The sequence below is a fragment of the Columba livia genome, chromosome 3 (genome assembly GCF_036013475.1).
Source record: "Columba livia isolate bColLiv1 breed racing homer chromosome 3, bColLiv1.pat.W.v2, whole genome shotgun sequence".
NCBI lineage: Eukaryota > Metazoa > Chordata > Aves > Columbiformes > Columbidae > Columba > Columba livia.
The window spans coordinates 120,111,295-120,137,747 of record NC_088604.1 but is presented as its reverse complement, the minus strand read 5'-3'; the positions used below and the strand labels follow the sequence as shown (position 1 = coordinate 120,137,747).

The 26,453-nt window shown below is 42.7% G+C and overlaps 1 protein-coding gene and 2 long non-coding RNA genes across 3 annotated transcripts in view; 1 reads left to right on the top strand and 2 right to left on the bottom strand.

Moving 5' to 3' along the window:
- Nucleotides 1–26,453, top strand: part of CCDC85A (coiled-coil domain containing 85A) — a 284,415-nt gene that overhangs the window by 89,811 nt on the left and 168,151 nt on the right. The window contains exons 8-9 of the mRNA XM_065059376.1: nt 10,742–10,829; nt 22,342–22,473. The gene's annotated coding sequence lies outside the window, so the exon portion shown is untranslated. The remainder of the gene's footprint in view (nt 1–10,741; nt 10,830–22,341; nt 22,474–26,453) is intronic.
- On the bottom strand, nt 552–20,503 carry LOC110355181 (uncharacterized). The gene is made up of 2 exons (XR_002407638.2): nt 6,895–20,503; nt 552–2,731 (listed from the first exon to the last, which is right to left on the bottom strand). It is a non-coding gene; the product is annotated as an uncharacterized LOC110355181 (long non-coding RNA).
- LOC135579179 (uncharacterized) lies at nt 20,889–24,339 on the bottom strand. Its single transcript, XR_010471820.1, has 2 exons — nt 23,871–24,339; nt 20,889–22,414 (listed from the first exon to the last, which is right to left on the bottom strand). It is a non-coding gene; the product is annotated as an uncharacterized LOC135579179 (long non-coding RNA).

The following is a 26,453-nucleotide window of genomic DNA, read 5'->3' as shown; positions in this document are numbered from 1 at the left end:
AATAAGTGCGTGTTGTTGGCATTGGCGTAGTTACTCCGGGTTTACGATAACATCTTGAAACTTGCAGAAAAAATCTGCATTTCTCTTTCATTTTAGTTCACACAATGGCGGCATTCTGAAGATCGAGCTGTGAAAGCTTAGGTAATTCTGGCACTGCGACAAGGTAAGAAATGTTTAGAATGATGTCAGCAACTTAAAACATACAAGAGGATCTGAAAGAGCCTCTTAATCAGAAGAAGAAACTTCATATAAAAATAATGCAGGGAGTAAGCTTTGAGATTAGCCCAGAGTGATTCTAGCATCGATCTGAGTCGGTTCTTGGAATGAAGCTTGGATTTCTTTCCCAGGGCAGGATTTGCCAGCATAGCTTCTCTTTGATCCATTTCTTTAGGAATCTAAATGGATGGGCAGGTTGCGTATTCTTCATCAAGAGCATTTCTGGAAATACGTGGCACCGTATTGATATCTCTGCAGGGCTTGGGCTGACCAAGTAATTGAAGGTGGATTTAAAATATTAGAGCGGAATAGTCAGATAAATGTTTAAAAAATCATACGAGGTAACTGATGTTTTTATTGCACAGCACATTTTATGGCTGATTAAAACAGTCTCTGGGAAGACACAGGAGACAAGATCACGTTGGTTTTAATAAAAGTCAGGGTAATTTATTAGGGTCTGATTGGGGAAAATGTGTTGGTTCCAACTGCAGTTCTGCCTCCAGTCCCAGAAATAATATTTAAGGCTTGTGTTGAAACAATCATGATATTGAAATGGATGGGGCTTTGCCATTGTTTTGAGTTACTCCAGGATATCACCACTGTTTATTTGCAGATGCTGACATGCCAATTGTACCTGCATGCACAGTTATCAGCCAGAATCTTGGTAGTTGCACATGCTTGCCCTCATCATTCATCAATTAACACTTGTTTGAGAATAATAGGTTAAACTCATACCTTTATTTCAGCCTGTATTTAAATTCAAATCTAGAATAAAGGTGGAGACTCTGCTGGGGGAATCGTGGTTTGCTGGGAACTGGAGGGTCACACAGCGGGCTGAGTTTATGTCTCTTGTAAACAGGGAGAACAGAGGAGACGTAAAATGAGGGAGCAATAGAAAAAGTGTGGGCATCACTTTGGAATTACAAACCATCCCGCTGATCCTTTTTGGCCGGGGGTGGAGCGCAGTTGCTGGCTCTGGTGCTTTGCAACAAGAGCTCGCCCCGTTCCTTTGCTCTGCCTCGCTGGTGTGCTCTTGCCTCTTCTCCTACCTAAGCAGTATCAATATTTGCCTTTTGTGCCCTCCTTGTGGAGCAGTGACCCTGTGCTTGGCGTGTCCTCCCGCCCCAGCAGCTGAGCTGGAAGCGAAGGGACCTCCCGACAGCCCAGGCGCATGGTGACTTCTCAGCAGGATTGCAAGTGGGTGCGATGGGTCCTCAAAGTGACAAACGTTGTAATGACGGGTCTTCGAAGTGACAAGTGTGTAATAGTCCTCTAGCAGAGCATTAACTGAGAAAATCAGTCTCTATCTGGCTTGCAACCCAGATAAACGTTGCGATCCTGCTTGCCTCTGCCTTCTCGCATGAGCAGCTCAGCATCACCGTTGATGTCCTTTCACGCCACATTGTCCTCCTATCCAGCTTTTCCGTAAGTCGTGTTCAGGTGGAATGAATTTTCCAGAGGTCAGTCTTCTGGGGTACGTAGGCAGGAATTTGGGGACACAGTTTCTGAGGGGGATCGACGCCTCAGTGTTTCAAGAACATTCAAGACTTTCTGCCTTCCTATGCCCTAATAAATATTTTTCCAACTATCAATCTGTTGAATGTCATTCTAGTTGAATGAGCTAAAACTTCCCAAATACCAGATAGATCTAGGGATATTTTAAGTGAGAAAAAAGAGTTACTGTTTTCCATTAATGAAGGCCTGCATTGCTAGGTATTTTCTTATCTGAAAAAGGCGTTTCTTTCAAAGTGATGTACTCTTGCTGCTGTGCCCAAAACTTGGTCAAGCAAATAGCTCTTCACAGCATCATCATATAAAACCAAACTGAACTCTTCCCTCACGGCGTGAAAACCCGGTTGTGATTCAGGTTCAGTTAACAGTAGGTGTAGCCTATTATTGGAGCGCTCATAGTGGAGATATAACCTAGAATAACTTTATTCCTTAGTATACAGACATCAGCAGTAGTTTTCCAGTGTCCAGTAGGTTAATTTGTGTAGTTTTTATGCTTTTATTTTCAACTTTTGGATCGTGAAAATTATTAAGGAGGAAAGCTTGCCATTGGCTCCGTGCTACTCAGGCAATTTGGACGCAATTCAGCCCAGCTCAGCAGAGGTGCAGAAGATGAAGAACTGAATACTTTATAATTACTGTGTCTGAAGGTGCCAGATTGTAGAATCTCTACAGGTAATTGTGAGATTGCTATAAAGACATCACATTTGCCTGCAGAGATTTCCCAGTCTGCGACTTTTATCCAGGTTGAAGAAGAGAGAGAAATATTTTCTTGCTGCCAGCCCAACTGAATTTCCAGTGAGGTGTTGAAGAAGGTTCTGTTGTTCAAAGAAGCTCCTTAGAAGTTTTTGGAAGACTAGATAAGGATATTGATAATGATTAAACTGACCTCTCCCCTCCAGTTGCTGTAATTCTCGCCTTGTTTCTGACTCTCCCGCTTGTTACGTCTTGTTGTGCATTTTTCCATTTAAATAGTGCGTTCTTTGAGGCACAGATTCTGAATAGGCTTATACCGTGTGGGTGTTCATAAAAAAGAAAAGGTTAAAAAACACAAGCGGAGATTAATCACGGGCTGTATAGTTTCTGTGCTAATTCTAAACAGTAAGCACAAGAAATAAAAAAGAAAAGCCAACCCAACCCCTGCTTTAACCTAGTTTAATACTCTTGTTGTGAGCACTAAAGGAGGCTGTAACAACCTCCGATGAATTTACTCAGTTCTGGTGCAGAGCTTTCATTTGCAGAGATTTGTTTTTGCCAATGCTCAGTGATCCAAAGAAAGCGAAGGATGAGGAGCAGATCTTTGGTGTCCTTTGCTGTGAAAAATCTTTAATGTGCTTTAGAAGGAGACTAAAGAGCACTATTTATTTCCCTTTGTCTTTTGGAAGTGAAAGGATGTTTTGTACCAAATTCTTGAAAAATCCATGGCAAAAAAGTCTCCCTAAGGTGCGAGTCCCAGGGGCTGCTTTTGCAGTATACACAAGCGGAAAACAGCTTGTGTCCTTGCTAAGCAGATTAGCAGGAGAGGTTGAAAAGGTTCTTTCTGGAGAACAACTCATTCTCCTAATTGTTTGCAATGCCAGTGGAGCCCCAGGAAAGTGGGAACGAACACAGAGAGCCGCATTTCCCCCCCACATCCTGCAGGATCAGAGGCATCAGCTTGTATTTGTGAAAAGACATGGAGGTTCTGGACCGTCTGGGTTTCCCTGCCCCTTTTCCGTGTCGATTCTTGGCGTCCAGCCTCTTGATTTCGCTTGTCCTGCCCGTTACGATCCCGGGGGCTTTTGCACCGTTGGGCTTTGCACAATTAATGCAGGTGCGTCCTACCTGCCCTGGGGTTCTTTTCAGCACAGCAGCATCTCGCCGCCACTTCAAATAGAACCAGCAAGCAGTTTTGTAAAGGGAGGGAGTGAATAAATGGAGAAGAGGGAAAAACTCTCCTAAAAACCAGAATGCAACGTGGTTTCTATCGCCATCACTGAGAGCTCGGCACTGACCGCCTGGGCTCTAGGATGTAACACTGCTTAACACAAGGAGACAAAACCCACTTGAGAAAACCCGCGAAACACCCCATTAAGTTATTCATTCTCTCCCACAAACTAACGAGAACACTCAGCCAAATTCCTTTTTAAGGGGAAATGAAAATTTGGATTCGAAACTGCGCTGCCGTGTTTCAAGACAATGAAATTAACTGTTGTGCATCCCTGAAAAAAATTCTAACGAGCCGGGAGACCAATCTGTTGCCGCATCCCTTTGATGTGAGGAGAAAAAATGGGCTTTGTTTACTGCTTCGCTTGGAAGCACAAAGAATAACTTCATCCTCGGGCTCTGAAACTTTCTGATGTTGCAGTTAATTAATAGTGTTAATATTTGCCACCTAGTGACATGAGGTTATTGCATGAGAAAAATCACCGGCCTAAAAGTGCAAAAGACAATAGGCTTGTGTGCATTTAATGATGAGTTGCTATTGATGGGGTTTTTTAGCATCTTTGCTGTTACTGTATTTCGGTTTATGCTGTAAAATACCTGTTGTTCTGTCATTTTCCCCAGCTGTAGCTCTGGTGGTGAGGGAAACAGACCCTTCCTTGGGCTCCGCCGGCGCACGGGCTGTTGTTTCCCCGCCATCTCCAACAATGGTGGGTCGGTAACAGCTGGGCCGTGTCTGTGCAGACAAAGCACCGCGGGGCCGGACCCTCCCGCTGCTCAAGCATAACTGTTGTCCTGGTAACGCTTAACTAGCACGTGTTTTATTGTCTCAAACTGCTTTCCTGGGGTATTTGCAGGTGGTAGAAGATGCTTTCTTAAAGAGGGGTCATCACCTCGTGAACTTTCAGATGTCGCAACAAATTGGGGGACAAAACCCAGTTTTTTTGGCGTTCAAATGGATTAAGTAAATCTTATTATACAGCCTTTACGAGACAGATGTAACTCACAGTTGGATTTTTAGCATTGCATCCAGATGCTGACACCAGCATTTCGGCTGTCAAAATTTGGTTTTCGGAATGTGAATTAAGACCATATTCCAATACGAAGATTTCAAATAAACGCAGTGAGAGCATGCAGATATTAACATTACCTTAACTTTCTTTTGTCTTGGGTTTATTTGACCTGTGGTTTGTTTACCTATAAGTATTTCTTTTGAATTTGATGTTTCAGTGACTTATCTTAAAAAGGCACTTGGATTTACCAGAATTCTTAGGCTGGTCTGACAGATGTCAGGATAAATACACAGTGATCTGTGAACACTTAAAGGATGGTGACAATGGAAAAATCACTTGCTCGGTATTTTAAGGCGGAGAGTGTAGAAGGAACTTCTGATGCACACATGTGTACAGAGGATGCGTTTGTATGTGTGTTGGTAAGCAGGGAAGCAGAATTTTGGAAATTAGAATTACATCCCCGTTTTTTCCTATACAAAATTAAAAGCGCCTTAATATTGTACTTAATGCATTCATCAAATATTTTTCTGTGGTACGCAGGAATTTTTTTGTGTTAGAATTGTTTGTTAAGAGGAAACAGTCCCAGGACAAAGAATGACAAGAAGTAACATGTGGCATAGAATAAAAATGTGGTTAGGTTTTAATAAATTCAGCACAATCCGTTCATAACCTGGAGGGATGAAGAGAGAGCTCCCTCTCCTGTCAGTTTGAGAACATTTGTAGAAGCTGTTGGCATGTTTACTTTTATGAAGGTATAAATAAGAATAATGTTTAAATGACATTCTGGGAAGCTTGTAATAAAAGGCTTCTATTCATCTCTTTGAAAAGAGTGAGCAGTGGTTAAGTATTTTTTTGAGACATTCTGAGTTTATTCTGTAGCGTTGGCAGTGCGAGGTCGCTTTTGCCACGGGTGCATTTTGTGAGACTGATAGCATTTGCTGCTCTTTAGGAAAACACTGATTTTTCAGTTTGTAAAGGATTTTTTCAGAGAAATTTGGGCCTCCATGTTTAGATAAAGTAGCCAATGCTACTTGGTTGCTAGCTCTTGTTTTATTTGTGGACTTAATCCAGGTTCCCTCCTGCATCTGCCCATGGAAGCCTCGTCACTTGTGTGCTCTGGGGGGACAGGAGAGCTGCGTTCCCCGCGGTGGCCGGGTAAGGGCAGCCGGGTACGCCCGATCCCGTGCCTGAGAACGCTGCCCACGTTTTTACAGCTCTGCCACAGACCCATTGCTCTATTATTTCCTTCGCTCGGGCTCGTGACTGAACTGCATGAAAATGAAATCAAAGTGAATTTTTGGACAGATGTGTTTCCTGTTGCGATCTCTATATAGTGTGTTAGCAGATGCTCAAGGTGGGGAATGGAATCTGAGGTGAGATATTGTAGGGAAAAAAGCAACAGGTTGGATACTCAGCCTATTCCCCCCTCCCCCCTTTTTTTTTTTGGGGGGGGGGAGGCACTTAAATAAATTAACACCTAAATAAATTAGCTACATTTCAGGCCAGAATTTTTGCTTTACGGTGAAGACTGAAAGAAGAATTGTCTTCACTGTTCATTACCTTACTTAAAGCAATTTTTTAATATACAAACCAGGTGAAAACATTCTGAAACATCGGCTGCCTTGTACAAAATTCCCTGAGCTGTATTCTTTAGGAGCATCACTTTGGTTATGGCTTAACCTTAAGATCAATGTGATATTAATTAATAGGTAATTATAATGAGAGAAGTTTTTGACCACACGCTTGTTCTGCTCGGGTTATCTGGCACCCACGGTCGGTTCCTCCCCCTTCCCCATTTAGTACCAAACTGGGTTTAAGTCTTTTATAAAGCATCTTTGAATCCAGACATAGCGATGGATCCACATTGAATTAATTATATTCTGTAAACTCCCAAACTGTTAGATAGTTTCATTTTTCATAGTTCTGAGTAAAAAACAAACGAGGCAATGACAGAGGGCTGAGTGTTGGCAATAAAAAGCTCGTATTTTGCTGTATAATTACTCTCTCGTTAATTCTGACTGTTGAAGAGCAGCTGCTGACTGTTGGTACCAGTTTACGACTAAAACAACGTTCTCGTGTGACGAATGAATTGACATGATTTTGGGGAAGAAAGCATGAAGAATATTTGCAGCGCTATAGCAGTGATTAATAGCAGTGCCTGCCACATATTCACAGCAACGCTACGTTTCCCAGCGAGCTCCCCCCGCCCCCGAATTTCAAAGTCCAGACTTACCAGTAAACGTGGCTACAAGCTCTTAACCTTTCATTTCTGTGTCTCCAGACTTCAATATTGCTTTCAGGTCTGCTCGCTAACATTTGTTGTCACTTTAGATACTTCTGTACTGGGATGGAGATGCTGAGTGGTGCGAGCTTGGAAAGGGCTTAAAAAGAAGAGCGTGGTAAATGCTGCTTTATGCTCAGACCTTCCTGGCTTTGCTCACAGTTCACTGCCGTTCCTTTGCTACAGCGATCCTCAAAGAAGGTGAATTTTTCACTGCCTGCCACAGAAGAGTTCTCTCCTTGCTCTCAACCCCCCTGCGAGCTCCCCAAACCGCGGCGCTGACACCAGCACGGGGGCACGATTCCTAAAGCCAGGCCTATGGTGCCGCCGGCTGCTCGCGGGACATCGCCTTCCAAGTTGTTCCTTCGACAGAAAAGCACACATCTGCTCCTCCAAAGTTTCGGAAGCGCCAGAAAGATAGCTGAGAATTACAAGTGAAAGACAAGTTTTCTATAGGAAACAGCCCGGCAGTTCGCACTTTGTTATTCACTTGATAAGCAGAGTCTTTTTGACAGTCCTAACCTTCTAAACTATAGGTCCTGCTGAGCCCAGCATGAGTCAAACGCTGGGTACCATCTGTCAGAGCTTTAGTGTGGGGGTTTTTTTCCCTCTCTCCTCTTTTACTACAATCTGCTAAGAGGGGTGCGGAATAGAAGTTGCTTTTCTACCCTTAAATGAGAAAGTAGGGAAATTCAATAAGAAGCATTAAAGAAATCCTGCTGTTCCCAAAAAACTCAGTAGGCACCGGGCAGGAGAACAGATTGTTCCGTGTTCCTAAAGATTTTAAAAACAAGTGTGTAACATGTCTCAGGAAGTGGGGGGGGAAAAGATCTGAAAGCAAAACTCAAAAGATGATTTTGAAAAACTAATTTATAAGAACCGTGGCATTCGTAAGAGTTTTAAAGTGATGCACACTTCACAAGTTTCTGCTGTTTTTCCAAAGAAACGCTCTGAAAGGATATTCCAAATTTCCCATTGATGGACATTTAATAAGAGGAGCTGGCAGAGAAGAAATGCCCCCCTGCTGCATTGTAAAAGAATTACCAAGGGGGCATTTTTATGTCTCATTAGTTTATATTCAGCCCTAAATTGGCACCTGTCCTGAACTTGGCCAAAATTCACTGGAACTTTAGAGACACGAATATTTCTCTTTGACGTGTTACTAGCAATTTATCGAAACAGAGGGCTTTGTGGGCTATTACAGACGTACACGCACACACGGAGAGAAGACTATAACAAGAAATACCCTGGTTTTCCGGTGCCAAGGGCCGTGTGAGGAGATGCATCTGCAGTTCCCCGTGTGCCACGGTCGCCACGTCTGGGAGCGCAACCGGGTGTCGCACCTCCCACCCGCACAAACCGCTGCCTACAGTCGAACTGCTGCAAACCACAGCACTTGCTGATACTTAAGAGAAAGCAATGGAAAACTGTTCCTTGCAGTTGATTTTTGAGCTGGTTCTCTAGCAGCCTGTGCCTTTCAGAGTCGCCGTGGGACGTTTTGTATTAGACGCTGCAGTGCCAGCTGCATCAGCTCCACACTGGTAACACAGCCCTGTGTATCACAGCCACTCCTAATGGGACATTTGGTGGCTTCCTTGTCTTTCCTCCCAGCCCTGCATGAACCGCAGGAGATGTTTTGCCTCCTCAACGCTGGCGCTCTGACTCCAGCTGGACATTCGTGTCGACAGTGCTCGGTTTTGACACGAAACAATTGTAATCGACAGTACAAAGTGGGTGTATGATTGTGCATGAATTTTTGTTCAAGGTCTGTATTTTAGAAGGCAGAAACATTTAAATGTCCTAAACAACATGACTAGGTCTCCTTTTACTGTATTATGTTGTTCTGCCTCTGCTGACTGGCATCACATTATTTCAATTTGTGTGTATTTGTGTGTGGCTATGACCAGAGACCGAAGAAGTTCTAGTGGGATTTTATTGTCCCCTTACAGTTCCTTTAGCCACAGCGATTCTAAATTGCCATTTTAAAAGGTCAGCAATGCGATTTTAATGAGCGTTTAATTCTGGTCTCATTGCAATTCTATACTCATGAGATTTTGTTTAATACACTGGCAAGCACCCGGGCTGGCAAGGGGATCAGCACCATTCAGAACTCGGACATTCACTTTGTCTCTTCTTGTGATAAGGGCCATTAAAACATGATTAGAATGTCCCCTTCGGGCACCAGCAGGTGTTCTACAAACCACTGCTGTGGTGTGTCGGGCGGTTTACATAAAGAGGTGACTTTACAGTCTATGTCTGGGCAGTTGTACCTATAGATGTTGTTGTCTTTGGACGCCAGCTCTTACATAGGGTTTGAACAACATCTGGTGCTGTCGTGACTTGCCTAATATTAGGAAGCTATCGCAATTGTATGTAAAGTATGTATTTTTACAGATTCCTTCCCATGATTGTGATTGTTCTCCTTGCGTATGTTTGGTGTGGTCACACACAGGGACGAACCAGAGCTGAACCTGGCAGGGACAGGGAAAGCAGAAAGGAAAGCAAGGAGAGGACACGATCCAGTGAGCAGGGTGGTACCAGAAATGTCCAGTCAAAGCTGATGCTGTTATTAATCACCATTAATCTGCATTGTTTGCGGAGCACCTGGGCTTTGCGTTCTCCTGCTGGGTTCTGCCCTTGGATCTGGGGGCCCAGGGGACACCCAGGAGCTTCTAATGGAACCAGGAGAGCTGGCAGTGCATAGGACGTGCACTTGCACAGCGCTTGTCTCTCTCTTCTTAAAATGACCACACTGATGAGGTCAGATCACATTCATTTGATAATAAAACTGCATGAGAATTAGTTACACTTCAGCGTGCCAGGCTGCCTTTGTGAGACAGGAGAGCTTTTCTAGTTCAGTACTTTGTGAGTACCGTGTTATTCAATTTGTATAAATTGCGTTAGCATTTTGAAACATTTAAACTGGTGTAGCAGTCACTCTGGGATATCTAGTAATTTGTGGATATTTAGTAAGTGGCGTTTTCTTTAATAAGCTAACATTTCTATTCCATCAGGGTTACCAGAAGGCTCATATGAAGTACTGTTCATTTTCCTCTCTTGGCAGACCAACGAGACTTTAATGTAAATTAGTGATTTAAAACAGTGGCTTGGGTTGGTAAAAAGCATGATATGCAAAACACAGAATACTTTTATTCCATGTTGTATTTTGGGTGATACAAATACTATTACACCTAATGTTCTGTCTGAACTAACTAAAAATTGGTAAATAGATATGATTTTAAACCAGTTTTTTCTCTCCTTTGTTACATGAGGAAACTTCCTATATTGCTGTTGCTGCATAACGTCTGTCAAACTTGTCAGCTCAGATGATTAGTTCAACTCAGTCACTTTTGGTTTAATATAGAGCGAGTCAGTGTACAAATATAAGATCAAAGCACGTGATTTCTAATTGAAGTCTGGACTCTTTGAAAACTAAGTTCATAGCAAAACAAAGCAAGCATCTGCATCAAAACGGTTGCACTTTGTGCAGATGTTGGGATGTTTAAGGGGTAGAATCACCCCACTTATATGTTTCCAGTGTCATAAAATGTAATCAAGCGATCGAAATGAGAAGGGAGACAGATGAAACAGAACCCTTAACAACAGCTAAACAGATGGGTATTGTAACGGGGGTATGAAAGTAGCCCCACAGACTGTCACCCTCACAGACTCTTTATGCACCAGCAGCCTGTTCTTACCTTGCCCTGCCATTTAAAGCAACCTCAAGAAATCACCATTTAAAGCAACCTCAAGAAATCGCCATTTAAAGCAACCTAAAGAACTCTTTCTTTCCTTGCAGGCCTGGCGGCGTGTGATCTTCCTGCTGGCCAGAAATCCACGGACTGTAACGTGGGTTCATCCGCAACAACAGCAACAGGAGAGCAAAGGTAGTTTGGGACTTTAGGTTTTCTCCTGTGCCCTGGGGTGGTGACACATGCTTGTAATTTCGAGGGTGTTCTGGGAAGTTCTCGTATCCTGCAAACCCCTGGGCTGCTGAATGAATCATTTCCTAGGGCTTGTGGACTGGGGAAAGCGCCCAAAAAAGTCACTGTATGTGTCAGTTTTCCTTGAAGGACAGTGGAGTTTGCAGCACAGATTCCAGTAGGTGCCAGTGTATTGTTTGCCATCAGTCTTTTTTTTACCACTTTCGTAAAAAAGATCAGCAAAGAGGTGGTGGGAATAGAAAAACTCTGAATGAGGACAGGTTCTTGGTACCTGATCTAGAGAAAAACAGGGCTGGAAAGCACCAGGATTTCTTATAAAACCCTGAGGAGCTGCTGAGGGGTAGGACGTCACATTGTTAGTATTTATTACTGTTCTATTAGAATTGTGGGGGTCTCTTAGGCTTCTCTTTAAATTTTAAACACTCTATGAAAACCTAACTAAGTCCTGACCCCATAGTGGTTAATTTTAGTGCCATAACTGCCCTTGATGGATTGAGCCTTGAGGCCTCATGCTGTAGATATCAAGTGATGTTTTTAGAAGACACAAAGTGAAAAATACACTAATATGTCTGTCTCTTTTTAAAGCTAAAACTCACACCTCAAAGTTGATTTAGAAACTGGTTGAGTCAATTTTTGTTCAAGTATTAAAATGAATTTTAAAAAATCCTTTTAGATTGCAGTCTGCATAAATCCCAACAAATATTTCTGGAGTTCACTAGAAAAGGAGAGTTCATCTCCATTTGTAAAATTGTTCAATGAGGAGTTAACAGGACATTAAAATTTGCTGTCAGAGTACATCATGTTTTCATGGCATTTATAAAGCACATGAGGTGTTTGTCATGCAGTATTTCCTGTTGTATGTATCCCTTAGTCCGGCATCCTTTATGGTTTTGTGCTCTCCATTTTTCCTGCCAGATGCCTTAAGGTTGCTGGTAGAGGTATGGGGTGATTACATTTACATTTACATAGGACAGGGGGAATTTACACTGGTATTTGACTACCAGTCTTATGCAAATTACTGGCATCCAATTAGGCAGAAGTAAAATTACTGACCTTTCAAATGTTCATTTGCCTTCAGGAGTGCAGTGGGATGGATACAGACATTGCTGTCTGGATTTTGCACCCCTGCACGGTGCTTTGCAGTTGTTGCAGTTCCTCAGTTCCTCCCATGGATACTGGGCCATATAATTTGCTGCACATGACGAGTTACTTATTTCTGATAGACTTTTACATTTTTTTGTGCTTTGTCTTCCATAAGTTGCTTAGTCCCTTTTACGAAAACTCTCTCTTTTACTCAAAAATGTCCTGAATTAAATAATGGCGACATAATTTACTTTGCATTTAACTTTTAATCTTGCAGTCTTCTCTGGAAGGGTCTAAAAAAGCCAAATAGTTTTGAGAAGAGACTTCTTCAGGTGGCCTCTTTCCACCAGCCCGAAATTCTCCTTAATATATTTCTTTTTAGAAAAAAGTGAAAATAGGAGCCCGTCCTACTTCGCTGGTAAATGAGAGGTAGTTTCTAGACCACAGTCATTCCATACAGAGTCAGCGACATACTCAGCACTTACATGCTGCCTATTGGAATTTTGTGAATAAGATGGAAAGGAAATTTTAACAATTTGAAAATAAATATTAGTCGACTCATCTCAGGTAGTCACAAAATTGAATGAGTGTAGTTTTCATAACAAAGTACAGTTCACATGACATTTAGTGCAGTCCAACTAATATTGTATTGAATGGGATGGGCTGGAGATAGCAGTGTCTCCTAAATGATTCCCTAAGTCCTTCTTCCATATCCACTGTTCTGACCCGATGAACTTTTTATTCAAGTTTAGTCAATCTTGACTGCCAATCGTACATTTTCAATTCCAAACTTGCATTTTGGTGAGTTGAATGCTCAGCATGTGACAGCAAGGCATGATTTTCCCAGGGAAAGGAGGGCTAACTTCTAAAGTAGCCGTAGTTATAAAAGGCTGTTTTCAGCAGACAGAGATGCTGAACATAATGGTCACACCATTCTCTACTTCAAAAGGATAAAAAAGGGATCTCCCTTCTCCTAAACACGTATCTGGGAAGGATGCTCGTTTCTGTATCTGACCTTCCACAACCACCGATACAAACTGCCCCAGTTCTGTCACAGCAGCGTTGGCAGAACACACCAGCTGAATATCTGCTTCAACATACTCCGTTTTCATCTAACGCACCGATTTCTTACAATTCTTAACTCCAGTAAGGCTGTTTGGTTTTGACAGCTACTGTTTAATAAAAGCCCAGGCATTAAGAACAAGGTTGAAAAGAGAAAAACTGCAGAGTGCGAGAGGAAGAGACATCTCCCTGTCCAGCAACTATTTTCAATTAGAAATAGTAAACCTGTCTTTTATAACATTTTGTATGTTTTTCCTTGTGTTAGCAGAGCTAAATCCTTTCAAAACTTTTTGTTGCAGTAATCTCTCATGCCCAGTTTTACTTCTGTGGATCTGTGGGTGTTAATTTGCTATTAACAGCAATGTTCCCTGCTAGAACACACAATGCGCCCGAACAAAACAACAGGGGCAAGTTATTAACACTTGAAGGTTGACCCGCCCTTTGTCCCAGAATTCGTTCTGTGTGTCTTCTTATTGATCTGGCTCATGCAGCTTTTTGTCACCTGGGAATTAACAATTCAATGTTTTATTTGACCATTTATCTCTTTAGCAAAATTGTTGCAATCTCTTTGACCTTTGAAAATGTTTATGACAAAGCGTTTGCGGTTAATTGTGCTCATAAACGAGTAAAGCCCAAATCAGGTCGAATATATGCAAGGAGCCAACCAAGACTTCCTTACAAAAACATTCTAAGCTGTAATGTGAGAATTTCATTTATTTGCACTATAAATAAAAGAAATAAAAGCTTCCCGTGCCAGGAAGACTGGTACTAGGGACAGCAGCTTGTCCTAAGACACAAAACTAACACCGCTGTATTCTCAGGTCCTACCTCTTTTGTGGGTGGAAGCGTCAAGTGAGGGTAGATATTACCTAAAAAGAGAATTGTATATTAAAACTGAATTTTATAAGTAGGGGCACGTATGTTTTGTGTCATTTGCTATTGGTGCCTGCTGGGAGAACACCCATGTTTGCATTACCTGAGCAGGAATTTTGCTGTTGCTGTGTGCTCTTGAGATCTGTATAACGGGAAGAGCACCGTATATTGGGCTGAGATGGATGGGTCAAGCCTGTCAAGGTTGTGACTTCTAGCAAATTCACTGTCAGAAGGTGTCTAACCCTCTGTCCAGCTGCTCTGTCCTGTATCACCAACCCATGTCCTCAGCCACCGCATGTCCCCAACACCTTCCCTGTACCACCAACCCTTGTTGTGAACCATCACACGTCTCCAACACCTTCCCTGCACCACCAGCCCATGTCCTCAGCCACCACACATCTCCAACACCTTCTCTGTGCCACCAGCCCATGTCCTCAGACACCACGCATCTCCAACACCTTCCCTGCACCGCCAACCCTGTCCTCAGCCACCACACATCTCCAACACCTTCCCTGCACCACCAACCCTTGTTGTCAGCCACCACACATCTCCAACACCTTCCCTGCACCACCAACCCATGTCCTCAGCCACCACACATCTCCAACATCTCTGTGCCACCAACCCTGTCCTCAGCCGTCACACATGTGGCAATCTGGAAATGACTGCGCTCACAAAGGATTAGAATTATGTAGTAAGAGACTGTGAAAAAAGTGAGTTCGGTGGCACAGCTGGGCGAAATTTATGAAACAAGATAAAACACTAATCCTGACGCTGGGCAAGCGAACCCAGTCACTCAAGAATTGCCGAGTTATTTTTTTAACTAGTGCAGCATTTTTCTGCCGTGTTCTCGAGTGACTGCGCCTGTTTTCGCCGTGCGTGTCCTGCTGCTCCCTGTTGTGGGAGGCAAACGCGGCTTTGCGGCCGCTCCAGCTGTGCGTTTCCCACAGCTCACCGAGCACATGTTCGGGGGACTCCCCTCTCATTTTCAAGGCCTGACTTTAAACGATAAGGCCCGAGGTGCTTGGCTTATTCACATCTGCTGCTTTCCTGGAGGTCAATCAAACAGTTCTTCATTCAAGAAGTAATGGGGTCTTACAAAGGAAAACAATTATTTCACTTGAAATCTATTGATCTGGTTTCTGTGGTTCATGTGGTGTTTTGGGTGCAGAACAGTTGCTTGAAACAATTTGAGATCAATTCGAGTGTAACCGAATCAATAGATAACCATAACTGAAATGCACCGCTCTTGGTTTTTTTGTAAGAATATATTTTTTGCTACCAATAGTAATATGAGAACGCTAAGAGGGATCAAAACGAGGTCAAAATGAGAAGCTCTTCTGCATTAGTGAGAAATGCTACTTCTGGCATCACATTTCAGTCTAGGGAGAACGGAGACGCGAATAGCGTTAGGAAATGTGGTTTGTTATTTTAAAAGCCTTTTTATAAGAGCCATCCAAAGAGCTGGGCTAATTTCTTTTCCGTCCTGAGTATCGAGTCACCCAAAGCTAAAGTTGCCAGATTTATGATGTTGTACAGAATGTCGCTATCTTTAAAGAATTTTGCTGCGAAAAGGCAAAATTTGCATCTTTAACTTCCGTTAGTTTCACAATAAATTCTGCTGCTAGAAACTTGGCATTTTACAACCAGGTCGTCTTTCTATATTACCAACACAGTTTGGTTTTATTTTACTCATTTTGCTGTTTGCTCCAGTTCTTTTTTTTTCTGTTGAGAGTTTATTCAGGCAGAAAATTTCTGACCATTCAAAAGAAGTTGGAAAACAATGGGTGAGGAAAAGCAGCCGAGGTACCAGAAGATGTATTTTGACATTAACTCTTTGTCCGCTGCCGGAGTACCAGGTGGCGACAAAACCAACGGAGCAGGGCAAGCTTTTGTTAAAGCCGTTATTAAACATTCTACACAATGATTTAGTCCTGCACTCAGAAAAATATTGTTTGGAAAATCTTTCCTGTAAAATGCTGAATGCTGATAGAAGTTTGGTAGGCACTGAAACAGGCAAGTTTGTTTTCAGCTTTGTAGACTGTTTCTGCATTATTTATTCTGAAGGGATAAGGACTCTTGGGGATCTAGAGGATGAAGATCTCGACTAATTTCCTGAATCTTCTGTTTCTTTGCACAATGAGAGCAACCATAGGAAAGCGATGCAGAGTTACTCATGAATAGTCTTTTTATCCTTCTCTGAAATTCATTTTGGTCGAGAAAAAGTAGTGCTTTTGCATCTTGCTCGTTTGCTTTCCTAAAATAATTATTTGACAAAGGATTGGTAGTGGATATGGGGAGAAATCTGCTCTCTTACAAATATAAACTACAATAGATTTTCCCCAAAGATCATTAAAATGTTAGTGCTGTTTAAGCAAGCTTTGAATGCATAATTGCGCCCGCAAAGAGCACTTTTGGGTGTGATACCGAACTGTTCAGATAATCTGCTCGTTTTGTGTGCAGAAATGCCTTTTGGATGGGGAAATACAGAGACCTCCAGGCATAAAATATTGCGCGCAGAGATGAGGTTGATTTCATCCTGAGAATCCTGGTGGTGTGAGCTGCCCGAACCAAATTCAGATACTGGTATGAATGTAACTACCCACTAGGTCTTGCCTAAACTGACTTCAGCTAAATATTCTAAAGACAATAAGAAATTATAATGTAGTACTCATTTTAGCGCCTTTTGGGTCATGAGTATGGACTGGAGAATTGTAGATTTTTTAGGGTGTATTTTCCGCTCAGGTTTATTCTTGGACCTGGGTTGCCTGAGCCAGCTCAGGTGTTGCAGCAATGGCTGAGAGATGAGCAGCAAGTGGCGATTTTGTTTGCTGAACTTCAGATTGGAAATCTAAAAAGCAGCACAGTGATTCTGCTGCACTGGATGAAGATGGAGGTGAAAAATATTTACCACTTGTTGCTCAAATTATTTTTGCTACAGAAAATCACCCTGGACAAGCTGCTAGTGCTCTCTTTTCCAGAAAGATCTGTGGTTTATCAATTGCTTACTGACCAGCTCCAGAGGTGATCCGGTTGATGTTCGAATTTGTGCTGAACAACTATTGTGATATTTAAGCAGCTGTGGACCTGGTGGGTCCACAACTTCCAGAAACCTGCATTGCTCTGATGAAATAACACGTTCATCCACCTCCTCCTGCAATGGAAACCATCCCTCGTCATCCTACACTTGCATGAATGAAACTTCCTCTAAGTTTAGGGTTGATCTTTATGCCTCTCTTACCTCTCGGTGTGTTGTGTTCTTCCCGAGTGACTCCGCAGCGGCTGAGAACTGGGTGCAGAATTGTCCCCGTCAGCTCTGCCAGGTGAGCGAGGACCGTGCCTGACCCCGCGGGCAGTGGTTTTGTGCCTGTCTCGTGTCCAGACCTTCAGCGCTATCTGGGGGCGCAACCTTCTAACAGCTTCCCAACTAAGGCTCCTAATCTGAGCAATCACTTTGGAACAGAAAACGGGAGTTAATATTCAACCTGGTTTTGTTTCCTTTCACCTTTCTTCATTTGAATGACTCCCAGTTTAATTGCAAAGTTGAAACGTGCTGTCCTTAGAACAGAATTACTTTACCACGAGGTAAATAACCCCAAGAAGAAATGGTGATGTTGGGTTTTTTATCGTTTACCTTACCAAGTGGAATATCACAATTCATTTAGGTAGTAGACTGCCAAAAAGACTAATTAGAAACTGTGAAAGTCAGGAATCATAAGGAATCTAATTAGCTGGGATTTGCAAGCTGACGGAAAATGAAGATGCTGAGGGTCAGAGTGTGGAAGTGAGTACCTGTCTGGGGCCAACAGGTAGATGCTGGGCAGGGTGGGTGGTTTTCCTGCGTGTTTTTCCTGGTGACGTTGCAGCTAACACACAGATCCCGCTTGCTCTCAACCTGGGAAATCTTTGCCCTCGGAGGTTGAGATTGGGCTTTGTAGGAAAAATGGGTGAAATGAATAAAACATCAGGAAACAGCTTCAACATCCTGGGGTTTCCAACTGTTCTTTTCACCTAAACCCGATCTAATTTTGGAGCACAAAAGCAGAGTGACCAAGGCACGCTGTACTTTGGAGAGAAATGCCTCTTTGTGAAGACTAGGTGGTTTTCAGAGGTGCTGTTTTTCAGTCTCATTATAAATCAACAATAGAAAGCCAAGAGGAAGATTTCGAAGGACAAAAATGTCTGTCCAGTCCGTCTTTTCCAAGCCTGTGCCATTTTCAGTCATTGTAGGTGCAAAAGTGTATCCAAATAACCTTTTACAAATCCCTAGTGATTGTGGTACCCTACTGGAGATTTACTAAAGGAAAAGGCAGCTGAAATTTATGTTTTAGTCCTGGGTTTTGCCATTTCTGTCTTTTAAATCTATGAAAGTACTCGTAGCTATATCAAGTCACGTAACGATTCAATAGCAAGTGTGAAAGCCTGCATTTGGCCATAAGAATGTTTAGTGAATAAAATTGGATACAGTATATTTTAAATTAAGGATGACAAAATAGTGAATAAATGTTCCTTGGCTCCCTGGCCAGCGTCAGCACTTTGCGGCCCTGGTTGTTGTTTCTGAGTCCTAAGGAAGCAGGTTAATCCGAGACAGCTGTCTGAGTTTACTTAGGACTTCCCTGGATGTTTGAATCCAGCCCTGGATGTTTATGTGTTCTCCTGAAAACCCCAGTTTTTCCAAGCAGGTGGGACAGAAGGACTTGCAGTACTGGAGAAGTTAGCAGAGAAGCGCCCTCAGCTCCTGTGTCTGCCCTGCTCTGTATGGACAGGGTGAAGGGAAAGGATCGTGAACTCCAGTGAGAGCGAAGATCTGGGAAATTCAGAATGCACAGATCGTTAATGGTTGGAAATCCCTGATTTCCTCGCAGAGAAAAGCCGCGGCCTGCAGAACGCACGTGGTGGCCGTGGGCCTCTGGGCCTCTGCTGCCCGAGACCCACGCGCGCCTCCCGTCACCAGCAGCAAAAGAGAAACGGGAATTCCCTTTCTGACAAATTCAGCATCTTAATTCATTTAGTGAAGTATAAGATTGCAAACAGAGTTCAGAACAAATTGTAACTATGCGGGCACTGTACAGGGTCATTTCATAATGGAATTAAGATTGAGTGCCTTTAAGAAACAGCTTTTCATAACATCTCTTAGCATCTCTTATACGTTACAGACGCAAGTTATATATGAAATTTTAACTCTTAGCTTCCGGTGTTTGAAGCTCTTTCTTGGTGGATAGTCCCCGTAATGCATTTAGCCTTAATGTAATGGTATTGTCTGTAATCCTGCTTAACATGATTTCTTGGGAATTAATACCTGAACGTTGGAAGGCAGCAGGTGCTGTAGCCAGGAAGATGTCACTGGTGAGCAGAGAGCTGGAGAGGAGGTTCCCGAGGTCCCCGGCTCCCCGCCAGCCCCTGTGTGCCGCGCAGGTGCTCAAACAGCGTGCCAGGGCTGAAGCCGGATAATTCTGCTTATGATCGGCTGTTTGGCCACCACCTCCTTGATGTGAAAGTGGTATAGCAGGTATTCAATAATTTACATACCGCACAATATAGCCAAATATAAATGATGCATTATTCTTCCATTTAGCCCCATTTGAATTGATTGATTACCAAATCTTCCCTTTATCGTTTATCAGCATTGCGATTATTTATAACTTCTGCTGAGTTTACAAAGCAATGCATCAATCAAGAAGCTGAGTCGCAGTTCCCAGATTTGTAATGGATATTTTAATCATCAGTGCCTGATCCTTTTATCATTTATTTATGTAATTTAGTCAACACTGAGTTTGAAAAGAGTAGCCAGAAGATACGAGGCTGAAGCTAAGGCTGAGAAAGGTGACACCCCCCCTTTTTTTTTCTCTTGCTTTGCATTATTGACTTTTACCATTGTAACATTTATGGGAGAGTGTACCACAAAAAGTAAGAACTTTCTTTCCATGGGAGGCTTAAGGAAGGAGCCAGAACCTGCAATCCCCACTCAGTCTTTTGAGGGAAACAAGTGCCGTTAGTGATGAATTTGAGGCTAGTGAAACAGAGCATCTGGGGGAACCGGCTCTCCTCAAATATTTAAGTTGAAATATTGTTCAAATCCATTGAACAGAGAAATCACAGAGTACGTCCTTCTTGGCTGTTGATAGCTTTTGCGCTCAGTCCCTGTGGTCTGGGCAAAACTGCGCAAGACGGCACCAAGAGTGAGTAGCCTGACCGAAAAGTGGGGGGCTGCGTGTGGGGAGCAGCTCGCGGGGCTTTTCCCCCTCGCTGCTCTCCCTGCTAACATTTGCTCTGCCACAGGAAAAAAAGCTGGGATGTCAAAACCTGCGGGTCGTCCATACAGTTGTCTCAATAGCAATCTGTGCGACTTTAACCCTGGTGAGGAAAAGTAATTAACCCTTTGGCTCCTGCTGCCCTCAGCTGACCTTTGGGGAAGGAGCGGAGCAAATGAAGCTGCCCAGGAGCCAGCCCGCCCCGGGAACCCCCAACCAGCCACCAGCGCACGGGAAAATGTTGCCATGGAAATATCATTGGGAGAAGAAACAAAAATCTATTACTATTAATAGTGGTTTCTGAGGTGACTCCTGGAGAACTGTTTAATCCAGGGACGTTGCTCGATCTTAAGATCTTAAGATCTGGGGTCAGAAAATTTCAGGAGGGATAAAAGAGGGAGGGAGATGGCACCTCTTTAAAAATTCAGGAGCCGTTGACAGAGCTGGGATGGTTTGCATGAGATAAAGGAATCAGTGGGATGTTGCGCAATGTAAGTATTGGAAACGATAGCAAAAACCAAATGAAATTACAGTCGTTGCAGGTGATGACCGCCAGCTATCCAGTGGGTCCAAAAGTGTATTGATACGCCAATATTTTGGGTTTCTTATATGGCAAATAACAAGGGCCGTTTATGTTTTCACGTTTTTCTCCCAACACGAAGGCCTTGCCTAGAAAACACCAGGCTCTTTGCAGCACATGTGGAGCTGCCCTTTTCCAAATCAGGTCCTATAGGGCTTTTCTTTTTTTTTCTCCTGTTTACTATATTTGACACATTGCAATACATATGACAGTTCTCTTAAATCCTCTGGTCTGCTTTGGTTTGGTTTAGGCTGAATCTGGTGATGTTCCTGACCCCGGTAACCGGTGTTTTCAGCTGGAGCTGAGGGTGCTGCACATTTCCAGAAGTAGTTTAGCGGTTTCTAACAAATATTGAGGGTTCTTTGGCCACACAAGGACAAAAAATTGGGAAGACATCAAAAATCTACATGTTGCTGATCTACAGTGTTCTCATTTCTAGAGCATTTCAATCAAGTAAATTCTGCAACATTTCCTTATTATTTGACAAATCACAACACCTGAATTAATGTAGGAGGAAGTTTTAGGTGTATGTTTCTACATGTGCGTATCCCAACAATTTTAACTTACCAAATTGCTTTTAAGAGAAATGAGAAATGCTAGCATGTTCATTTCAAGGCATATTAACACACAGTTGTATGCATCTCTTTTCTGGTATTGAAAAGGAATTCAAAATAACACATTTGTTACAACACATCTTTCAAGAATGCTGCACAAAGTCATTCACCAGCTTCCTTTGGTTTGGTCTTGTTCCCAAAGCACAAGTATTTAAGATGCTAAGAAGATGTCAACTGAAATACTTGCATTAGCATTAGTGGTAATCTCACCGTTAGTGTAAATGGGAGCAGGTCTGTGCCCTAACTCTGTATTTCTTCTAACAAAAGCTGAAAGCATGCTAAGGAAAAACATCCTATAAAAATCTTTGCCTTCTTTTAAAATGGTGAATAGGAGGCTTTTTCTCCAGCATTTTTATGCATCAGCTTTTATTAATACAGCTGTGGATTTTCACCATCAGAGCACTCTTCAACTGAAGTGTATTTTCAAATGGTAATCTGAAAAGGAAGTGTAGTATGCTGTATAGAAACAAACATACATGCAAAAGATTTTCATGTCAAATATTAAAATAATTTTCTATATTGCAGATATGATTTTCATAATCTTTTCCTAACTGTAACAATATTCTTCAGCTTTTAAAGTTTGTTTGCCATCTGAAATAGTGGAGCAGAGAGTGCACCCTGTGGAGATGCAGAATTCCAGCACTGATAGTGCACCTGCCTTTTGTTTATCTATAACATAGAATTTGGCTGTTACTTTAAGATGAGCTGTCGGCTGCTGGCTCCATTTACACCTGGGTGACACCCAAAGGGCTTTGCTCACATGCCTTTAACTCCACGAGCTTGTATTTCAGATTCTCAACCCAGTGGAGCTCCAGGATCAAAGCAACGTGCTTTCATTCATTTGCAACAAAAATTTCCACGTCACTGACTCCAAATCATTGTTTGCTCGTATAACTCACCTGGTCGTGGTGCTGCGGAGAACTGTTACCTGCTTTGGTGTCCTTTTCCCTTGGGCTGGTGCCAGGCTTTTCATGTTATTCCCTGTCCATTTGCAGACCCCGTCGGTCCGGGCGTTCTGGCCGAAGCTCAGAACAGGAGTCCAGCCCTGTCCGTGGAGTTTCCGCTGCTCTGTTCATTGAAGAGAGAGAGAAAGCGGGAGGCGAAGGATTAAAACGTGTTATTCCGAGGTAAGCGTGTCGCTCACCTGCTCTGTTCTCAGGACTTCAAGGAGTTGGAGAAATCCCATTAAATTACGCACATCGTATTATTTCTACATTAGAAGTTGCTGTTAAGGTGTCTTCACTTGTGGATTGTGTTCTGTCGTGCTCTCCTCGGTACACAGGCTACAGCTTTTTCCCTTCTAGCCTAACAGAATGTTAAGGCCTGAGAAATGTTTGAATTCATCAAGATTTTAATTTGCGGGATTAGTAAAGCTGGAGGAACTGGTGGTTGTTACTGGGGTGGAGTGTTTGCCACAAGAAGAATTTTCTGACTGAATTAGTAATGAGCTGTATATACTTATTCTGCTTTATAACGTGTTTCATACTTTCATTCTCTGAAATATACTGTTGTCTGCATTGTCAACTGAATGGGAAATGAAATACAAACTATTTATAGGGTATTGTTTTACTGCAGCACTGTTATTTTGATATGTCCATACAGGTGAACATTATGTTATGCTAAGCATAGTATGACTTATAGAAAAGAACTAGGTAGGTAATACCAAAGCAAAATAGTCAGGAATGTTTTTAGTTCAGGTGCAAAGTCTGGTAAAATGCAATCACATTCTTTAGAAAACAAAAACCTATTTATACTTAAATTGCATTTTGTTCATATATTCATTGATATTTTCACCATGAACCAGACAAATGTAGTTTGGTAGCTAATGATTAATCTCGCTAGCATGTTATCATACATATGTTGTGGAAGGTCGGAAATGAAATTATTTCAGTGTTCTTCTGACCCGATAAATTCACAGACATCTATGAAATGCGAGGCTTTTAAACCGAGCACAATTCTCAAAGCTTTAATTGATCTAACCTTGCAAAGCTGGTGTGTTTAACTAGTGGCCTCCTATTGTTCTGTAGAATTCTCTAAAAATATTATGCCTTTCAAGAGAAAGACTGATAATACCACGGTTCAAATGTTGTGGAAACATTATAGGGAGAAGAGAGAATTGATTCAGTATTTGTGGCAGAAATATTAATTGTAACAAGATTAGTTCATGGCAAACTACAATACTGAAAGTACTGAACGAACGTCTGATTCTCAAAAATGTAAATACATTCTGAATATCTAAAGCATTGCAGAAGGGTTTACGATCATTTTAGCAGTTTGCACGAACTACAGAGGAGGTATTTTTAATCAAATAGGATGACATTTCTGTAGCAAATTACTGTCATGTTAAAGTCGTCTACTAGATATTCATTAATAGTACAGCAACAAAGCACTGCATGTAGTTTGGATAAGTGTTCAGTGGGAGCCTACATCACACAAACAGATAAGTAAATTTTCTCTTGATGCTTTTGTTCTTAAATCAACAGCAGTATTAGACATCCTAAGAGTTACCACAGCCATTAAATACCTGATAGTGCTGTATCCAATTCACAAAACTATATTCTCAGCAGAAACTCGAGGGGTTTCAGTAGTTCTCTTCGGGAAGCCCTTCCTGCTTTTCTTGCCATGAAGCAGTGATGGTCCCCTTTGATCCTGTTGATAATTTGACTCTCTTTCAACTGTTTCTCGTTGACCCACTGACTGGTGTTGGAGGGTGGAGCGGCTGGAGGACGGCCGGGCTGCAGACCGCACAGCCTTCTTCCTTTTTGACTGTACCTCAATGTTCAACAGAGCATCCTTATTCGGAGGCAAAAAGAGAAAAGCTGGTCCCCCCCATAGTCCACACATGGCTGGTCTGTCCTCTCTGTCCTGCAGTGCCACACGGGGGGATTATTGCTGCAGAAAAAAACCAATCTGGCCATAGTGGAGGAATAATCGCTGCAGTCCGGCTCACCCCCACACCTTCTTTCTCTCTCTCCTTCTCTCTCGCTCCCTCTGTTTGAGGCCCCAGCTGATTCAGTCTGCATCCATCCATACATAAATCATTGCCCTTATTCTATTGGTTACATGGTACATGGCAAGTATTGATTTTTTCCGTTGCCTCATTGCTGGAGAACCCATGGTTTTTTTGTGAGACTGAAAATGCAAAATTTTTTGCTGGAGATCTTGTCAAGGTACAAAAATGACAGGCGAGGAGGGTGCTATTTTAAGGTTTGCTTGACTTAAAAATCTTCACCTTCCCTGTTTTCCTCTACGTTTGCCTGTGTCCCAAGAAGTGGCGCCGTGTTTAATCGCTCCTGCTTTAGGTACTAAGGCTCGCTGGCCGAGCAGCGGGAGAATCAGCACACACAGACAGGGCCTGGCCATGCTCAGGAAAGCTTTGCTTAATTATTAAAAGTTTAATTATCTTCTGAAACGTTAAAAAGATAGAGAATAATATGAAAATAGTGCTGTTTTAAGGGAAGAAATGAATCCGAGGCACAGGATGATAATATGCTGTAGAAAAATGCACATTTGTTTCCCTTCTGCATGACACAGGTATAATATTGCGCTTAATTCTTGAGGTAGGTCTTCGTAGCATTTTGAAACATATTTACTAACCCTTTATCAGTGTGGTTGCTGTATCGAGTTAATTTTTCTCAGCATTCAAAGCTGCCTGGAAATGCCTCACAAAAGATGGCACCTCGTTTCCTGACACGAGTGTTTCTGAGGAGCGGGAAGGCTGGGTTACGAGGCCGATTATGAGATGTTCTCCTTCAGGAACAGAGAATTCCCGGCTGTAAGACTCTCTGTTGCTACGAGCCTGATCTGAAACGTCCTGGAGTCAATGGGAGCATTTTCATTGACTCTGTAGGTGCTGGATCAGCTTGGGATTACATAGAAGCCAGTATTTTCCCTTTTTTTGGATACATAAGAGGAGGTGAAATGGGTTGGGATGGGTGGTTTATAGATGGCTGTAGAATATTATTAGATTTAACCTGATAATCTCTTACTAGTTTTATGTTAGATGTATTGAAATGTGTGTATTTTCTCTAAAGCCTGTAGTGCCAAATCTGAGCCATGCTCACCCTGTGCCATTCCCAATTACTGTGTTTTCCTTCTGTGCTTTTTTTGCATTTGAAAGCCACCGTCCATTCTTCTTTTTACCTGCACTAGCTTTAGTCCTGGATTTGACTGGAGCAATCGCTTCCTTACTAATGCACTTTTTTTTTTCCTCCAAATGTATGTTGCAAAAAAGTAAGATTGGGGGAAATGTGAATTTTGGTCAAAATAATTCGTGTTATGATATGCCTGGAGAACAGGAGCTGAGGGGAGACCTTTTCACTCTCTACAGCTGCCTGAAAGGAGCTGGTAGCAGGGAGTGTGCTGGTCTCTGTTCCCAAGGAACAAGCGCCAGGAGCAGAGGAAACGGCCTCAAGTTGCGCCAGGGGAGGTTGAGGTTGGATCTGGGAACAATTTCTTCCCCAAAGGGCTGTGGGGCATTGGAACAGGCTGCCCAGGGCAGTGCTGGAGTCACCAGCCCTGGAGGGCTGGACAGACGGAGATGAGGTTCTCAGGACATGGGGCAGTGCCAGGAGTGGGGTAACAGTTGGGCTCTATGACCTTGAGGGTCTCTTCCAGCCAAAACGATTCTATGTTTCTATATAAATTTTTTTTTAGGAAGAAGAGGAGGGCATTTCCATTAGCAAATGAGCTTCTCACTTCCCCAGAACTGCAGTGTCACTGAAAAATGTGCCTCTTGTCTCACTGTAAACCATAACTTTTCTCTCTCTTGTTACTGCTCAAGTGAATATGGCAAGTCTGAACATGCTTGAGTTAACAACAAGATTTGGTCTTATTCACTGGGCTTTGTAGCAGAACTGGCTCCCCAAATGATTCCTGAAAGTTCCTCTGCCTGATGGCAGATTGATACCTCCTGGAAGCTCCATGTTCCCATGTCCTGGGTTATTGTATGAGGGTGTGGACAAGGGAACACTTTTGATTTCTTGCTCTTGAAAGGAGCATAAGTGACCAGAGCGCCCTGTAACAGCCCTTCCAGTGTGTCTGGGAAATCATCTCAACATTGCTGGTTGTTTCTGGAAGGAACGTGAAATATTGACAGCGTGTTCCC